This window comes from Marmota monax, unplaced genomic scaffold, assembly GCF_021218885.2.
Source record: "Marmota monax isolate L192 unplaced genomic scaffold, Marmota_monax_Labrador192_F-V1.1 WCK01_AAM20220418_F8-fsc00072, whole genome shotgun sequence".
Taxonomy (NCBI): Eukaryota; Metazoa; Chordata; class Mammalia; order Rodentia; family Sciuridae; genus Marmota; species Marmota monax.
In genome coordinates, this window is record NW_026692356.1 from 9,369,996 (window position 1) to 9,388,735 (window position 18,740).

General features: G+C 39.2%; 1 long non-coding RNA gene across 1 annotated transcript; it reads right to left on the reverse strand.

Moving 5' to 3' along the window:
- Nucleotides 1-14,887: 14,887 nt before the first annotated feature.
- LOC131424119 (uncharacterized) lies at nt 14,888-18,730 on the reverse strand. Its single transcript, XR_009226635.1, has 2 exons — nt 18,484-18,730; nt 14,888-15,953 (listed from the first exon to the last, which is right to left on the reverse strand). It is a non-coding gene; the product is annotated as an uncharacterized LOC131424119 (long non-coding RNA).
- Nucleotides 18,731-18,740: the final 10 nt, after the last annotated feature.

Sequence of the window (18,740 nt, forward strand, 5' to 3'; positions counted from 1 at the left end):
CCATCTGCTTTTTATCTTTTTTTTTTAACAAACAGAATGTCTTTATTTTATTTGTTTATTTTTATGTGATGCTAAGGATTGAACCCAGTGCCTCACACATGCTAGGCAAGCACTCTGACACTGAACTACAGCCCCTACACTGCTTTTTATCTTTCAATATTCTACTAACTTCTTTCAACTGCTGAATCTTCTTTTCTATTTCCTTTAAACTTATGGATTAATATATTTGCAAAAGTGTTTTATAGTGCCATTTCTTATAAGAATCAAGAAAAGGCAGGCGGGTGCAAGTGGCACAGGCCTACAATCCCAGTGACTTGGGAGGCTGAGGCAGGAGGATTGATAGTTTAGGCCAGCCTCAGCAATTTATCGAGGCTCTAAGCAACTTAGTAAGACCCTGTTACAGAACAACAACAACAACAAAAAGGGCTGGGGATGTAGCTCAGTGGTAAGGTGCCCATGGGTTCAATCCCCAGTACCTGAAAAAGAAAAAAGAAAAAGGCATGTGTTCGATCTGTGAGATATCTTGTTAAGTTGGGTTTTGTCATTGTTTTCACCTTTATGATTCAACCTTATTCTGTATTTAAACATAAGTATATATTGAACAATGTATAACAAGTATGTGTTTCTACAATAACCGTAGTGTGATATAAATCTCATTTTGATTCTCATTTGTCTCACCATTTTTCAGCTTTCTCCACATTGCTACATTGTAGTTTATTTAACCCTTCTGATAGCTGCAAGAAGTGTCATTGTGCATCACATTTTATTTCTCCTTTTTTTTTTTAGGAAGGACAAGTAAGTAGCTCTTTGCTACCATATATTACCATCTGAACATTTTAGTACATTTTACATACCAGGAAATTTTCTTTTGGATATACCTAGGAATAGAATGTGGGGACATAAGATTTACATAAACTTAGTTAATGAAATACTACCGTTTTCTTTCCAAAACAGCTATGAAAACTTTTCAGAGCCTTTAACATGTCAATTGGCATTGCAACTATCCCCAAGAAGGGTGTAATGTGCAGCATTTCTCAAATTTGTATAATTTTGAAATACTTTCTTTGAACAGCATCTTGAGGCTTTATTGTCTCACAGAATATGCTGGAGATCCTGGTGTGGTTTAGGCAGGAAGGGAAGAGCAGCACACTGTTTTGGGAGATAGGGAGAGATCAGTTTCTGTAAACTTAGCTTATTTTCAACTTAACAAGGTCATCTACATAGCCTTCACTGCAGAGTGAATCCTTATTTTCTGGCTATTACAATTTATTTTTCTGTTATCTGGGAAAAGACAAAAAATCATTTCTAAGACTTTGTTATTTATTTCTAGTAGCAGTCAAGAATGAGCCTGGGGCAAGGAAGATTCAGTGTTCAAAATTGTGACTATTCCAGTAAATCAGGACCATTTGTTCATGAATTGCTGATAAAAACACCAGGACAAACATTCAGTTCTGATAAGCAGTTACCACAGTGGTATAAAGAAGTGGATCGATTTAAAAACTTTTAAATAAAAAGTAATTAGATAATGAAAGAAGAAATGACCCTAAAAATATAAAAGTGTTAATTCAAAGTAGAACATATGGTAGATATTCTACTCCAATCCTTAAATCAATCTGGAACTGAAATGTAACCTCTGTAAAGGACTCAATCTTCCTAGCCACCAAGGTCTAGCCAACACCTGGTTAAGAGCAGATATAACAAGTACTTCTGAAATAAATAAATAAATAATATATTTTTAGGGCTGGGTGTAGCTTAGTGGGTGAGAACTTGCCTACCAACCATAAACAAGGCTCTGAGTTCAATCCCTAGTACCCCTCTTAATAAATTTTTATACCTTTAAAGCCCTTTATTTATTTATTTATTTATTTATTTATTTTGAGAGAGAGAGAGAATTTTAATATTTACTTTTTAGTTCTCGGCGGACACAACATCTTTGTTTGTATGTGGTGCTGAGGATCGAACCCGGGCCGCACGCATGCCAGGCGAGCGCGCTACCACTTGAGCCACATCCCCAGCCCAAAGTCCTTTATTTTAAAGTAAAAAGTTTGGGTTAAAGTCATTTTAAAGGTATATATAGAGAATCTCTAAATATATCTCTGTAAACATTTCCCCTAAACCACCCAAGTGTCCAGGTGTGTAGAGTTAGGGTAAAAAACTTCATGTTTAGGATCAAAGAATTGCAGTTGTCATGTCATGGAAGGTTTGTCCACCCCTCTTTTCTGGGAAGTGCCCAAACTTCCACAGGAGGGAATTCCTGGTAATCCTATTTTTGCCACATGTTCTGTGCCCTGGCTCTGTTAACTGGATCAACTGGATACAGGGCCCAAGACGGGTTAGCCAACTGGACTCTCCCTTCTGGATTTTTGATATTGAATTGTAAAAGCCAAGATAATCTAGTTCAGTGGTTTTCAATCAAGCAGGGACACTGGCAATACCTGGAGACATTTTGATTTCCACAGGTTTGTGGGGTGGGTGGGATGTCACCCCTGACATCCAGTGGGTGGAGTTCAGGGATGTCGCTGAACCTCCAACACTGCGCAGGACAGCCCCACAGCAAAGAGCCATCTGCCCTAATTTTTGTGAGGTTGAGAAACTCTACTGTAGGTCTGAGAAATGAACAGAGATAATGTAAACTCAGCTGATGGAAACCACCAGCCTTCATCTACTCTCCATGTGTAAGGGAAGAAAAGTCAACCACAGAGAAGGAAAATAATTAAGAAGTTACACAGAGAGAGGCTGAACTTAGAGACACAGTTTTCTAATTCCTTCCAGAACTCAACTACATTTTTGTTCCTTTATCTTTCTAGTAAACTTTCTTTTATATGTAAAACGTGATTTTCATTACTTGCAGCAAAAATAATTTTAGTTAATATAAGAAATTTTCAAGTGAATGATTTTAAGTGATCTAAGAAACATTAGGCTATATTGGGATTATTCTTGTCTTTGGGATAATACAAAAAATAAAATGATAGTGAATTGCATTACATTTCCATGATATGAATGCTATTTCCCCCTATATCTTCTCTATAGTTAGGTGCTAGAGCAAGTGGAAGTTTTTCAAAGGGCAAATGGATGTAGAACATGCTTATGCAGTGCTTATCAGACTTTCTGGGAATCAGGACACCTGGATGACCAGCTCTGCCACTATGCACAAGCCCCACCCACTGCCATCTGGTCTCTGTACAAAGCACCCTGTAGAGCTGCTACTAATAACATACTTGCAAATGATTTCTACTATGCATATTATTTTCTATTTGCAATTATATTATGAGGCTGGGTGCTAATTTCATTTTCCTTTATACAGGAATTCAATAAAAATTGTGATCCTTACAAGTCACTGGAAACGGTCTTTTTGATATTTAGTTTCTTTCTGGAAGCTATCTTTTTCTTTAAGTCTCAGGAATATTGTGAACTCTTTCTTTTGTTCATATGTATGGTTTCTTAATCATTTAGGGGTCATTGACCTTTAATATAATGGATTTTCTTTCTGTAAAATGCATATACACACTATATTTTACATATAGTTCTGTGAGTTCATAGGCCATTTAGAGGCAATATAATTATTCCCAGGTTAGAAACCCCTGTGTTTATCATAGCATGCCTACTATGAACTAGACAGTGAGGGGGAAATCTGAATAATGTAGAGTTCTACCCCTGAGAAGTACAAAATGTAGAAAGAGTACAAAGCAGTAAACAATTACAATCTAGGATGACAAGTGCTAAGAGAAGGATAATAGAGGGTATTATGGGAACCCAGAATAGAAGAATCTTACTCAGATAGGAAAATTAAGGAACTATCACTGCAAGGTGAGACATCAGCACTGAGCCGTCAAGCAAGTAGGACAAGCAGGGCCAAACAGGAAGTTAGGGTATGTGTATGAAAGTTCCAGACAGAGAGAAAAGCATGTCCAGAAGGGAATCAGCATGGTGAGTCCCTGGAACACAAGAATGTTTGCTGTAGTTGTGCTAGTAGCTTGTCTGTTGGCTCTCAGCTCTATTCCTGCTTCTCTTTGCATTGCAGCAAGCTGAAAACCAGCAAGTCACATTTACCAGATCCAGCTTATGGCTGGATTCTGCCAATGGAAAGCATGTGTGGAAGACTGTAGACAGGAGGAAGGGAGAAGCCATAGTCCCTCACTTTGGTAGTATTTCCACTTGTGGTGACCGCAGCGGCCAGTGAGCAGGGGCTACTTGGTTCCACTGGCAGTTGTGGCAGTGGTCACATCAAGTTTCAGTGACAGAGGCAGTAATGGAGTAGTGTATGCTTTTGAATTCATTAATTTCAGCAGCAAATGGTCAATGGGTGACACCATTGTCAAGTGTTCATGCAGTTCTGAGTCACTGGGCAAACTTATCTTTTTTGTCCCTCCAGCTATTTTTTAACAGTTTTGTTTGTGTGTGTGTGTGTGGGGGGGGTGCTGGGGATTGAACCCAGGGCCTTGTGCATGCCAGCTGAGCTATATCCCTAGCCCCTATGTTTTAACAGTTCTGAAACCAATTCCCTATATTATATTGCCTCTGCTTAAATTGCCTAGAGTAGCTTCTTATCAAGTAGCTTTGTATTTTACAATAATATAGCAACTGAAATTAGAAAACAAGATGAGAGGTAAAAGAGAGTTGTGGGGAGAAATTTGGTTCAATAGATCCTGCAAGCTCATGTCAGCAAATGATCAGGCATTTGGACTTGTCTAAGAGTAATGGAGACTCATGGAATACTTTAAAGACGTAGTATGATCAATTTTGATTTTAATAAAGATCACTTGGACTATAACAGGGTTGAGTCTGAACTGAATGAAGGCCAGGTATCCAATTAGGAAGCTGTTGTCATACCTCAGGAAAGACTTTAGTGGTTTATACTAGAATAATGGCAGTGAGGTTGAAGAGAAGGGACTGGAAAGATTTTTATGAGATGGAATAGTTAGACCTTAATGGGGTACTGTGACATATTTAAAAATACTATAAATTCATTGATACTCTTTCTGCTGAGAGATTTGTTCTACAGCTTCTCCTGAATTTGAGTATGCTCTGTAGATCACTGGCAAATATGGCAGAAGTGACCCTATATCAGTTTCTGGACCCAGACCTTACCTAAGAGACGGGCATCTTCCATTTTTTATTTCTTGGAATGTGTGCTCTTGAAACACAATCACCATATTTTGAGAAGTGCCAGCCAAATGGAAGAAAGGCCATACATAGGCAGTTGCTCTAGTTGACAGTCCCAGCTTAATTCCTAACTGACAGACAGTGTCAATGATCAGCAATGTTAGGTGTGCCATCTTGGATGTCAAATCCAGTGGAGCCTCCAAAGAACTGTATATAGCCCCAGTCAGACCAAAACTGCATGATAGGTCCAAGCAATTTCCACCTAGCTGGCCAATCTGACCCACAAATCTAAGAGATGATAATACATTGTGTCTTAAGCCACCACTCTTTTTTTAAGCCTCTAAATTTGGGGGCATTTTGTCATACAACAATGGAAAACCAAAATAGACATAGGAGAAGGCAGCATCAAGGATGGTATCTAGAATTTTGGCTTTGGCAGAGATTGAAATTAATCAGTTACTGCTGAGATGGAGACGAGGAGCATATATATGAACAGTTTTGGGGAGAATGGGTATGGACAAATGATGCATCATAGTAGGAAATACATATTTTGGAACTTCATTAAAATTTTTCTCTAGTGTAATGTGAGTTTTCTCTATGGCATTAGCAATCTGGTTTTAAACAGATTTGTATTTTATAAATCCCTATCTCTAATACCTCTTAAAATAGTACTATATCCTCTGGGGCTGGAGTTGTGGCTCAGTGGTAGAGTGCTCACCTAATGTGTGCAAGGTCCTGGGTTCAATCCTCAGCACCACATAAAAATAAATAAATAAAATAAAGGCATCGTGTCCAACTACAACTAAAAAATAAAATTAAAAAAAACAGTACTGTATCTTCTTTAAAAAAAAAAAAGAAGCTACCCTTCTCAAAAGTATCAGGAGGAACTGGTACGAACTCTACCACATTTAGCCCCTGTTAATGTAGGGCTCAATTTCCAGGTCTCTAATTCATTCATCAAGTATTTACGTATCCTCTACCAAATGCTCAGCATTTTCTGAGAGTCATGGGCATAAATGTGAGGGATGATGATATCTCTGCCTTTATGGTGTTTTTACATTCTAACTGGCAGGCAAAAGACAAGTGAAAAAAATAATTATCAATTTGAAAAAGCAAATAGATAAATAAGCAGGATACTAACAAAGTGGTTGAGGGAAGTGGAAAGAGCTGGCTGTGGGAAGAGAAACAGGGTTGGTAGCCATGGGACCAACCAGAGTACAAAGGCCCTTGGACTGTTAAAAGTTTGGTCAGAAAATTTTTAACCACCCAAGGAACTGAAAGACTTGTGTGCTTATAGATTCATGATTAAGAAACACATGCATACAATACAAAGTTGGAGAGAGATACAGAGTAAATAATCCTGTGCAGTCCACATTGAGGAATTTGTGTTTTTATTCTAAATAAAAACAACTTGCAGAAACCTGGATATAATCTGATTCATGTTTTAAGAAGATAACGGACCAAACTGATAGGGTAAGAAGAGAGGTGGAAAAAACTGACGAGAAACTGTTGTAGTGTCCAGGAGAAAGGAAAGTGGCCTGGACAAAGGCTCACTCTAATTTTCTCTTTCCTTACATTCAATCTCTTTGTAAAGTGCAGATGGAGGCTTAGTAGAAACAGATTACCAATTATCCTCAAGTGCCCAAATACAAATAAGATTCCCATGTATTTCTGCTTTGTGTAAATATTTGAAATCTTTTTTGAGATTGATGGTGTTTTCTACTTTTCTCTGCAGATCAATCTACTTCCCCTAAACCTGAGGTTTCACTCTAGCAGGAACTAAGAACATCTGTGGTCTTGCAATCCACTGAACCAATTAGTAACTTTCATGCCACTTCACCATAAATAGTTTGTTGTCTGACAAGTTCCTTGGCAACTGGAATAGGTAGGAATGGAAGATACAAGAAGAGGTACAAGACTTTTTAGGGACTCTGCTAAAGATTAGTCCACTTTTTAATTTTACTTTTTGTTGTTCAGCTGGGCCATAGGACCTGGACTGCCAACAAAACTAAAGTTTAGTGTAAGGCATCCTTGTTTGCCCTAAATCCAGTTCTCTTATCTTGGTGCCTTTAAATTTCTCAATAACTATGTCTGAATATTCATGAATAACCTTCAATTAAGCAAGGTACCACAATTCAGCTGATATGCTTAAAAAAAGTCTTTTTAACATTCAGAGGATGATGGCAAAATGTGAAGAAGGCTCTTTAGTGTTACTGGTAGTTTTAAAAAATGGATATTTCATATAATTTCAAAAGTGATGACACATGCCTGTAATTTCAGCTACTTGAAAGGTTAAGGAAGGAGGACCGTGAGTTAGAGGCTAGTTTTAGCAACTTCGTGAGAAATTTTCTCAAAATAAAAAGTGGTTGGGGGTATAGCTTAGTGTTAGAGCACTTGCCTAGAATGCAGGAGGCTCTGGGTTCAATCTCTAGCACCCTTCCCTGTCCCATAGAATAATATAGGTATCATGACTTCTGATAACTTGAAGCTACCAGTATCTTCCTAAGGCGTCATCTATTTAGTCAATTGAAAATTGTTTCACCAATTGTTACATAACCAGATTTAGTAGTCTTGTAGGATTTGAACTTGGCATTTGTCTTAAGAAATTTAATTTGGTCACAAATATATAAAAATCCACTTAAGGTTGTATGTAAATTTAAGTGACTTTCTTATTTCCCATCCCTCTACAAGGTCCATTGGCCAATATAACATCCTTCTATGGGGTGAAGAATATAAAAAATGGTTATATTCTTTCTTCAATCAGAATTATTTAAGTGTGATGAATGAAGTTCTACTAAGATTTGCCTTGAATAGCTCTTATCCAGCTATATTTAAAAGTAAATTTTGAAGGCAATACCAATTTTTTACTGGCTGCTGGGTATGCAGACCTATCACATGATGAAAACACTGATTTTTCCAACTGTCAATGCGTGTAGGAAAATCACTGTCTAGAAGGCCTCTGCAGAGTCTGCTTCTGAGTTGAAAACATCTGTTACTAACTGTCTCCTCACCAAAGCTGGAAATTTCAATAATTATTCTAGAAAAAGGGGTGTGGGGAGAGATGAGGAAGGCAAAAAGGGAAGTGTTTCTTCTGTGCTCATGGCTTAAACCATTTTGTGTACTGGTCAGTTGCCATTTTTATAGCTGATTTAAATTATAGTTTCCAGTTGGTGAATATCTGCTTCCAAGTCAAATCTGACCTTCCAGTTTATTTATGCTAAGTGTGACTTTTTAAAAAAAGCCTTTCCCTGCTCCTCCCAACCTTCCTAAGTTACCCATTTGGGCATGCACTATTACAGATAAAACTGAGATGAGTCAAATTTAACAAAGTTGACTTGAGCAAGAAATAGGGCAGGACTCTGTATCAAATATGGTTCTGAATGCCCTTACGTATAAGGTACTGAGTTGTATCTATAACCAGAAAACCAGAAAATGATGCACAAAGATTACCTGATTGGTTCGGTTTGTTGTTTGTCTTATTGGGGCATATAATTTGACAGTCTTCAACCTGAGATTGACTGAAGCTCAGTTCCTTGGTTAGCAGGGTACATTCTTAAGTTAAAGATTACAACAACCTATTCTTAGGTTAAAGGTTTATTAAGGAAGATAGTAGTAGGCTATTAAATATGGAGGATACTTTGGATCAAATCTTATTGCTCAAGTAGAGAGCTAGGTTTAGGTTAAATTTATTTCAATTTACAATTCTCCCACCTCTCTGTGGTCATCATCTTATCCTTGAGAGATTGACAAAAATGATGGGCATGGGCCATAACACCAGTTTCTTCAATCATCATAATCAATCTGTTTGATTTCAGTATTGTGTCCATAACTTTACAGTAGTAGATGACTCATATGTCTTATATTATTATTCTAACTATAATGAGATCAATGTGAAAACAACAGCTATGTATGGGCATTTAACACTTTAGGTGAGCACAAAGAGTGCCAAGAAACTGCAAGAGAAGTCTCCATCAATCAACTGATCAATAGCAAACAATTAAAAATTCAAGTATCTGTGGCCCACTGATTAGAGTTTTTGAAGTATGATGGAAATTGAGAAACAGAGTGTTATGGTTTGTATATGAGGTATCCCCCCAAAGCTCCTGTTTCTGCAGGAATATTCAGAAGAGAGATGATAAGATTGTGAGAGCTGTAACCTAATCAGTCCATCCTAGTTTGAATGGACTGACTAGTGGTACTACAGAAGGGTGGTATATGGCTGGAGGAAGGGGTCATGGGGCATGCCCCAGAAGGGGGCATGTTCCTTGTGGTCCTTTCCCACACCCTCCTCCTTCCTGACTCCACTATGAGAAGCTTTCCTTTGCTGGGCCCTCCCCACGTGAGGCACTGCCTCACCTTGGAACCAGAGCAATGGAATTGGCTGTCTATGGATTGAGACCTCTGAAACTATGAGCCCCAAATAAAATTTCCCTCCTCTAACTTGTTCTTATCAAGTATTTTGGTAAGACTGACACAAAAGCTGGCTAAAACAGAAATTGGTACTGAGAATGAGGTTATTTCTTTGACTAACTTGAACATATAGGTCTGGAAGCATTTGAAGCTGGTCTGTAGGAGAAATTTTGAAAAGTTAAGAGAGGGCTGGGGTTGTGGCTCAACGGTAGAGTGCTTGCCTAGCATGTGTGAGGCCCTGGGTTCGATCCTCAGCACCACATTAAAATAAATTTTAAAAAAAGGTATTATGTCTAACCAATAAATAAATAAGTCTTTAGGGAAAAAAAGTAAGAGATGCAAGCTGTAAAATTCTAAAAATTTTAGAATGTTGTAAGCAGAACTTAACAGACAATTTTGGTGGGAGCTCAGAAGAATACTACTGATAGGAATGCAGACCATGCTCATGAGGTTTCAAAGAAAAATGAGGATTCTATTGGGAATTGAACTAAAAGACACTTATGTTGTATTGTAGCAAAGAACTTGACTACATTTTTGCCTATGTCTTGAGACTTTGTATGAGGCTGAATTTAAAGATGACGGACTAATCTGGTGGAGAAAATTTCAAGGTAGCACAACATTCAGTCGGCATGGATATTGTTGGCAGCTTTGAGCCGGGTTTACTTTGAGACTCGAGCAGAAAACAGGGCAAAATTTTTTTCTTGTTATTTTTAGATACATATGACAATAGAGTGCATTTAAAAATTTTTTTTTAGTTGTTGATGGACCTTTATTTTATTTATTTGTATGTGGTGCTGAGAATTGAACCCAGTGCCTCATGCATGCTAGGCAAGTGCACTACCACTGAGCTACAACCCCAGCCCCAAGTGCATTTAGATATATTATACATACATGGAGTATAACTTATTTTAATTAGGATCCCATTTTTGTGCTTGTAGATGATGTGAAGTTTCACGGTGGTGTATTCATATATGAACATAGGAAAGTTATGTCAGATTCATTCTACCATCTTTCCTATTCTATCCCCCTCTCTTCCCTTCATTCCTCTGGGTCTAATCCAATGAATTTCTATTTTTCCCTCCCCCACCCTTATTGTGTGTCAGCATCCGCATATCAGAGAGAACATTTGACATTTGGGTTTTGGGTATTAGCTTATTTCACAGCATAATAGTCTCCAGATCCATCCACTTGCCAGCAAATGTCACGAAGTCATTCTTTTTTAGGCTGAGTAGTATTCCATTGTGCATATATTCCACATTTTCTTTATCCATTTGTATGCTGATGGGCACCTAGGTTGGTTTTATAGCTTAGCTATTGTGAATTGAGCTGCTATATAAACATTGATGTGGTCACATCACTATAGTATGCTGCTTTTAAGTCTTTTGGGTATATACCAAGGAGTGGGATAACTGTGTCAAATAATGGTTCCATTCCAAATTTTCTAAGGAATCTCCATATTGTTTTCCAGAGTAGTTGCAACAATTTTCAGTCCCTCCAGCAATATATGAGAGTACTCCCCACCCCCCACATCCTCATCAACATTTATTGTTACTTGTATTCTGATAATTGGCCATTCCGACTGGAGTGAGATGGAATCTTGGTATAATTTTAATTTGCATTTCTCAAATTGCTAGAGATGTTGAACTTTTTTCCATATATTTATTGACCATTCATATTTCTTTTTCTGTGAAGTGCCTGTTCAGTTACTAGGGCTAAAAAATTTTAAAAACTTGCAGTTTGGATGAAAGAATGCATGTAAAGCTGTGGCTGAGGAAGATGTGCTTGTTGAAGAAATTATAGCACCTCAAGAGATTCTAAGTACTTCACACAGAGACAATAGGAAAGAGACCTATCTCAGGAATTTCCAAAAGTACACCCATTGCAGTTTCCATGGTACAGAAAATTCCTTTAGGACAATATCATAGGGGTGCCCTGATTGCATGGGGTACCTAGGAGCTGTTCCATCATTCTGAGTCATGCAGGCACTCAAAGGCCACTGCAGCTATGATTCCAGGCAGCCCAGGTAGTGTGTGAGCTGGCAGTAGACCTTGGCATTATCCACCTGGTGCTAAAGTTAAGGAATGCTCAAGTTAAGGGGTCATAGAGGCTTCCACTGAAATTTCAAAGGAAGGCCTTGAAATCCAGGTGAAGTGTCACAAGGTCAAACTCCCTGAAGGATGCCCCTAAGAAAACAGTGTGTTAAACTGTAAAGGTGAAGCCAGATCTAGAATGGAGACCTCAGGAATTAAGAGATGCTAGTAACTTGGACTGTCTGCCGAGGAAAGCTGCTGGGTGCAGAGAGAACCAGGGTAAAAGAGAGGAATGTATGCTACAACTGACAAGACCCAAGGATTGGAGCTGCCCAAGCCCTTCGAAAATAACATCTTGCTGGGAATGGTGGTGCATGCCTGTAATCCCAGCAATTCAGGAGGCTGCAAGGAGAACTGCAAATTTGAGGTCAGCCTAAGCAATTTAGCGAGGCTCTAAGCAACTTAGTGAGGCTCTAAGCAACTTAGTTAGACCCTATCTCAAAAAAAAAAAAAAAAAAGGCTGGGTATATAATCTCCAGTACCAAAACAAAATCAAAAAAACATCTCACAGACAAGTATCCTAAATGCTGTACATGGAGCTACAGGACTTGTTTACCCAGTTGGATTTTGGTGTTGCCTTGGTTCAACCCTTCTTTCTATGCCCCCATCTCTCCCTTTTTGAAATGGAAATGTTTACTCTGTAGCATATGTTGGATACATGTAAGTTATCTTTGATTTGGGCTCACAGTTGAGTTTGTCTTGAGCCTCAGATGAGATTTTGGATTTGGATTTATGACAATGCTGAAATTATTAAGACTGTGAGACTCTTGGAGATGAACTAAATGCATTTTGCATTGTGAGATGGACAAGAGCTTTTTGTGGGTAGGGTTGAATATCATGGTTTGGATGAGGCATCCCTCTAAAGCTCCCATGAGGTGAAATGATTAGATCATGAGAGATGTAACTCAATTAGTCCATCCTAGTTTGAATGGCTGGGTAGTAACTATAGGCAGGTAGGGATGGGTCACTGAGGGCATGCCCTGGAAGAGTGCATGTTCCCTCTCCCCAACCCCTCCTCCCACCCTGTACTTCTTAATTCTGTCATAAGCTGAGAAGCTTTCCTCTCCTGGGCATGATATAAGCAATCATTCATACCTACTTAGGTAGTTTCCAAGTCTCAAATATTGTTTGGAAGCACAAAATACTTCGTACAGGCATCAACCAGACAGTTTTTCTATACCCAATAACAATCAGGTTATTGACCAGAAAGGTTGCAATACTTCTTTTCACAAGCGTTGAAAAGAAAAAAAAGGTGATATTTATTTTTATTTTTTTGGTACTGGGATTGAACTCAGGGGCACTCAACCACTGAGTCACATCCCCAAGTCCTATTTTGTATTTTATTTAGAGGCAGGTTCTCGCCAAGTTGCTTAGTGCCTCACTTTTGCTGAGGCTGGCTTAAACTCTGAGCCTTCTGCCTCAGCCTCCCTGGCCGCTGGCATTACAGGTGTACGCCACCACGCCCTGCAAAGTAGTAATATTTAAAATTCCAAGGATAACATTCTATTCTTTGGGAGTTTCTTCCTTTCCCATTTCTTGTTTGTAATATGAAGAGGAACTGGCATTAAGAGATTAGTTTTCTGATTTTTTTTTTTTGGCAGGAACCCACGGAATCAACAATCACTCTGGTTTCTTGCAAGATCATAGTTTTGCTACATTAAAGCCATCCAAAGATTACTATTCTGTGGAATTCCCTGTGTGGAAAGGGAAGGGGTTAGAATGGCAGAAAACAGGAGAAAAGGCCTACATGGTGACAAATTTTCTGTATCTTGGGAAAGTTATGTCATATAATGCCACAATTCTCAAAAAAAAAAAAAAAATTCCCTGGTTTTATTTTAAAGGCTGCAACAGGTGTACAGTTGCATGTGTCAGGAGAGATCCTTTTGAGTTGTGAGATGTAGAACCAACATTCAAGGCCTTGAAACTATGGGACAGTGTGAGTAATGACAACTTGGTAGAGTATTTTCCAATGAAGAGCAATCTTTCTCTGATGTCACTTGTAGAAGATGCAGTCTCTAGGTTGCAGATTGCGAAAGATCTGGTTACCATTACTTGGTAGGCCACAAACAACTTCTATTCTTGGATGAAAATACACTCTGGCATTAAAGGCTTACAGCACTTATTTAGGACAGTAGTAGATGTTTGAGGCTTTATTATTTATTTTTTTAAAATATTGTTTAGTTGTAGATGGACATAATACTTTAAATTTTTAAGAAAATTTTTATGTGGTTCCAGGGATCGAACTCAGTACCTTATGCATGTTAGGCAAGCACCATACCATTGAGCCACAACCCCAAGTCCTGAGGCTTTATTAACAAATTGGGTATGGATTTTCCAGTAACTATTTCATAAAAGGGCAATCTACATTTTTCAGTTGGAAGTGGTTATGACTGCTATTAAAGCCAGGGGTAACACCTTTGGCCAAGGCAATACAATTGGCTGACTTTACTAAATTTCAATTTTAAAATATCATTGTGTTCACGTTATGGTTTTGATGAGGTGTCTCCCCAAAGCTCCTGTTTCCGCAGGAATATTCAGAGATGAAATTAAATTGAGAGCTGTTTATCCTAGATTGAATGAACCACCTGGAGTGGGGGGGCAACTACAGGCAGACAGGGCATGACTGGAGAAGATGGCTCTTTGGGTGCATACACTGGAATGGTGCATGTTCCCCGTGGCCACTTCCCACACCTACCTTGACTTAAGCTGCTTTTCTCCACTGAGCCTTTCCCCCATGATGTGCTGCCTCACTTTGAACCCAGAGCAATGGAGTCAGTTATCTATGGACTGAGATCTCTGAAACCGTGAGCCCCATATAAACTTCTCCTCCTCTAGAGTTGTTCTGGTCCAGTTGTTTTAGTCACAACTGCAAAAAAGCTGACTATAACACTCACTGAGGGTGTCAACTGAATTAAGTCCATCTGTAAATGTTTGAAGGGTCCATTAGGTGGTGGAAGTTTTTGTTGTCTTCCCAAGATTATGGGTTTGGCAAACCAAAAATTGATTATAAATAATTTTGGCAATTATAAGACAATTATTCCACCAGTATTTTTTAATCATTTGGACTCAAACCATGTTGATCACTTATATAAGTGATCCTCTGACCAGAAGCAATGAAAGTACAGAGACTCTTAAACTTGCTCCTAGTATCCTCTCAGGAGGAACAAAAGCATTATAAGATGGAGTGTGCTTTTTCATCCAGTTGTCCGTAGCAGTAGAGAGGTTGGGGAGCTTTTGAAGAGATAATTCTAGAACTGAAGAATATTGAATTGCTCCAAACAGAATCCATTTTTTAAAAAATATTTATTTTTAATTATAGGTTGACACAATGTCTTTATTTTATTTTTATGTGGTCCTAAGGATTGAACCCAGTGCCTCACGCATGGTAGGCGAGCACTCTACTTCTGAGCCACAACCCCAGCCCTCCAATTTGTTTTTGACATTTTCTGAAGCCTTCAAGAAAGCAGAAATTTCATTGGCAACAGGATGAAGTAAAACTGTACTATTCATGAATTGTTTATGTCAGATAGTGTTACATGTAGTTGCTTGGATATAAATGGAAACCATCCATGTATGCTCAATTAACTACTTCTTAGGTGAAACTTTTATTTACTATTCCATATACAAATTAGCTAACTCATGATTGATTGCTGAGCCAACTGGTAATAGGATGGAACACATACCAATTAATAAACTGGCAGAATCCTTAAGATCTGATTTTCAATAGATGTCACAAATGCGTTAAATCTCTTCTGGACTTGTTTGACACTGCTTCTTATTTTTGCAGAAGAACCAATTGCTACACCAAATAGTACATCATATTCAAACTTGCAAATTGCTACAACTTCAATTTGTGTTATTTCTGTTCTATCCTCTGCAGTTTCTTGGGGGATAAAGTAATTGTGGTGGTGCTCATCTCAGACATGATGCAGGCAGATCACCTTTTGACTTCTGCAGCTGTCAAGTTGGCATGTAGTACATTGGTTAAGAAGCACAAAGATAATCCCAAGGGTTATTTCAGTGAGTCTCCCATGCCATACCAGATCCCTAAAGTCCTTTGCTTTCCTTCTGAAGTCTTCTACTGGACCAATTACAGATCCTTTGGTCCCTGTTCCCTGTAGAAATTGCTGGAAAAATAACTGGAAAGTCATAGTTGTAACAGTCCATTCTCTCCCGACAGGGTTTATGGCTGCCTGGTTTTTCTGGCATTTTAGTTATGGCAGGAAATGGTCTTTGATATATTTTGAGTCCAGATGCTTCACTGTGATTCTAAGTGAGCTCTGTAATCTGCACTGGTTCTTCCTTCTCTTGCCTGCAGGATTATATAGTGGACGAATTAATCTTCTTCTTCTTCAAAAAAAACAAAAAACAAAAAAAAACACCTCAGAGACCCAATCTAAAAGTCAACAATTTTTCCTACCTTTCCTTTGTCCCACCTTGAACAAGTTTTGAAAGGGTTATTAATATCCTCCTTCCATTCTGTTTTTGTCATCCATTTCAAGCTTCCCCAGGTCCCAATGTCATATGCATAAGTTGGTAGAGGTCAGGGAGTCTCAGATTTTAAGTTCCTATGAGAATTCTAAAGTTCTGGAAAATTTTTTTGAGGAATTTCTGTTAGATTTGGATTCTCTTATGCTGGCTCTAAGTTCTGTCTCAGAACATGGGGCAGAAGAGATGGCAGGTAACCTTGGTTGGTCAGAAGGCATCACTCTATTTAGCATTTGTCTTTCTATCTTCAGAGAAAAAAGGCAACTGGATAAAGGGTTAGTGGAATCAAGAGTATTTAGATAAAGACAGAGAGAAGAGTCAGGGTTTTAGTTCAGTTATTAAAGTACAGACCTCTTTCATCATGCCCTTAGTTTGTTGCTTAAAGCTTAACTCCTTTTTTTCTTTTTCTTTATTTACCTTTCTTTTTACCTTTATTTATTTTTATGTAGTGCTGAGGATTGAACCCAGGGCTTCACACATGTGAAGCACGTGCTCCACCACTGAGCCCCAATGCCCAACCCTTAACTTTTTTTTTTTTTAAAAAGAGAGAGTGAGAGAGAGAGAGAGGGAGAAAGAGAGAATTTTTTTTAATATTTATTTTTTAGTTATTGGCAGACACGACATCTTTGTTTGTATGTGGTGCTGAGGATTGAACCCGGGCCGCACGCATGCCAGGCGAGCGCGCTACCGCTTGAGCCACATTCCCAGCCCCTTAACTGCTTTTTCAAAAAAAAAAGGAAGCAATTTCTGATGCATTAGGTTTTCTAGATGTGTCTACACAAGAATTAAAAAAATATACTCTATTGTTTTATCAGTTTTTTTTTTTTCTTTTCAGTGCTGGTAATTGAACTCAATGTCTTGTACATGCTAGGCAAGTACTGTCCTGTTTTAGCAGTTTTTTTTGTTTTGTTTTGGTGTTGGGATTGAACTCACTGCACCCAATCACTAAGCCACATCTCCAGCACTATTTTGTATTTTATTTAGAGATAGGGTCTCACTGAGTTGCTTAGCACCTTCCTTTGCTGAGGCTGGCTTTAAACTCACAATGCTCCTGTCTCAGCCTGCTGAGCTACTGGGATTACAGGTGTGAGCCTAGGTAGCTGGCTTTTAGCAGGATTTAAAAAAAAAAAAATCTGTTTTTCATATGACTTGTAATTCTCTCCAAATTAAAACCAGTGCCACTGCTTTTCTAAGTTGTTTAAAGTTAGAGTAATCCAATATCCCCAAAATGCACACGTTCTGGGCCCATAATTTTAATACATGAATCTAGATGGGAGTCCCAGAAAGTGGAGTTTTACAATTCTTTAATTGTGAAGAACCTATAAATAATTGGAGAAATAAACAAAACCCAAAATAAGCAAATAAACAAAAAACAATCTATCTGAGTCCCTTAACTGGATCTATTCCAGTTAAAAGTGTTAAGTCCAATTTGACTTGAAACCCAATTCATATTTTGTCTGTTAAAAAACAACTGAGGCGTCTTAACTGAATCCAATTCAGGAAAGTGGGGTGGGAAGAAAGTAGGGTGAGGGGAGAAAGAGAAAAGAATAACAAAGTTTGCTCAGATAAACTTGTAGAGCTGAAAACCCGAAATGAGTGGAAGCATGAGATCCAAGAAACTTAACCCAGGGCCTTTAGATGCTTTAAGACATCAGCAGGCCCAAAGTGCGGTTGTGGGTAGTTCGTGCAGAGGCTTGATGCTTCTGGGAAACAATGTAAGTTCTACTTTGGACCCTACTAACTATGCCAATTTGTTAAACAAAAAACCAAGATGAATTAACTTTAAAAGCTTATTTAAACAACAAATACATGGAACTAGGCAGTGCATCAAGCCAATAATGGTTCAGAATGCCCCGCACCTACAACGTGGTGAACTGTATTTATAACCAGAAAAACAGGAAATGTACAAAGATTACTCGAGTAGTGCAATTCAGCACTTGCCTAATTAGGGCGCAATTTGGCAGCCTTCAGCCCGAGACTGGCTGAGGCTCAGTTGCTTGGTTACCAGGGTATACTCTTAAGTTAGGTTACGACCTGTGTGCACATCAAGCTAGGGTGCCGGTCACTCATTTTGGAGGCTACTTGGGGCCAAATTTTCTCCAGCATGGAAACCAGTTTAAGTCAAATTTACTTCCCAGAACCCATAAGAACAGCACGGGGCACGAAGTGCTGTTCTTCTCTGCCATGTGGACAGGAGCAGGCGCCAAGCTGCAGCGTGCGACCGAAGCTGGCAGCCCCCAAGAGGCGTCCCAGATGGGAGTTCCGCACCCACGTGGCCACACATGCACCTAACGGCTCAAGCTCAAAGTCCAAGGGCAGCGGCCTGGCTTTGGCCCTTGGATTTAGCGAGCTCTTGCCCAAGCCGCGGGAGTCATGAAAGTGACAAACGCACCACAGTCAGGGTCCCACTTCTCTCGCGCAACTCAACTCCGGGCCAGCGCGCCGCCGCCCAAACCACGGTGGCAGAGGACAGGCGGGGAACGGGAAGCCAAAATGGCGACATCCCGCCCTCCTCTCGCGACTGGCGAGGAAAGAAGAAGGTTGGGCGAACGACAGGGACGTAGCCAATGAGAGGACGGGGAGCGCGTGACTGGCGGCTCTCGCGGCCTCTCGGCAGGCCCCGCCCCGTCTGCGGAGGCTCGGTCACCG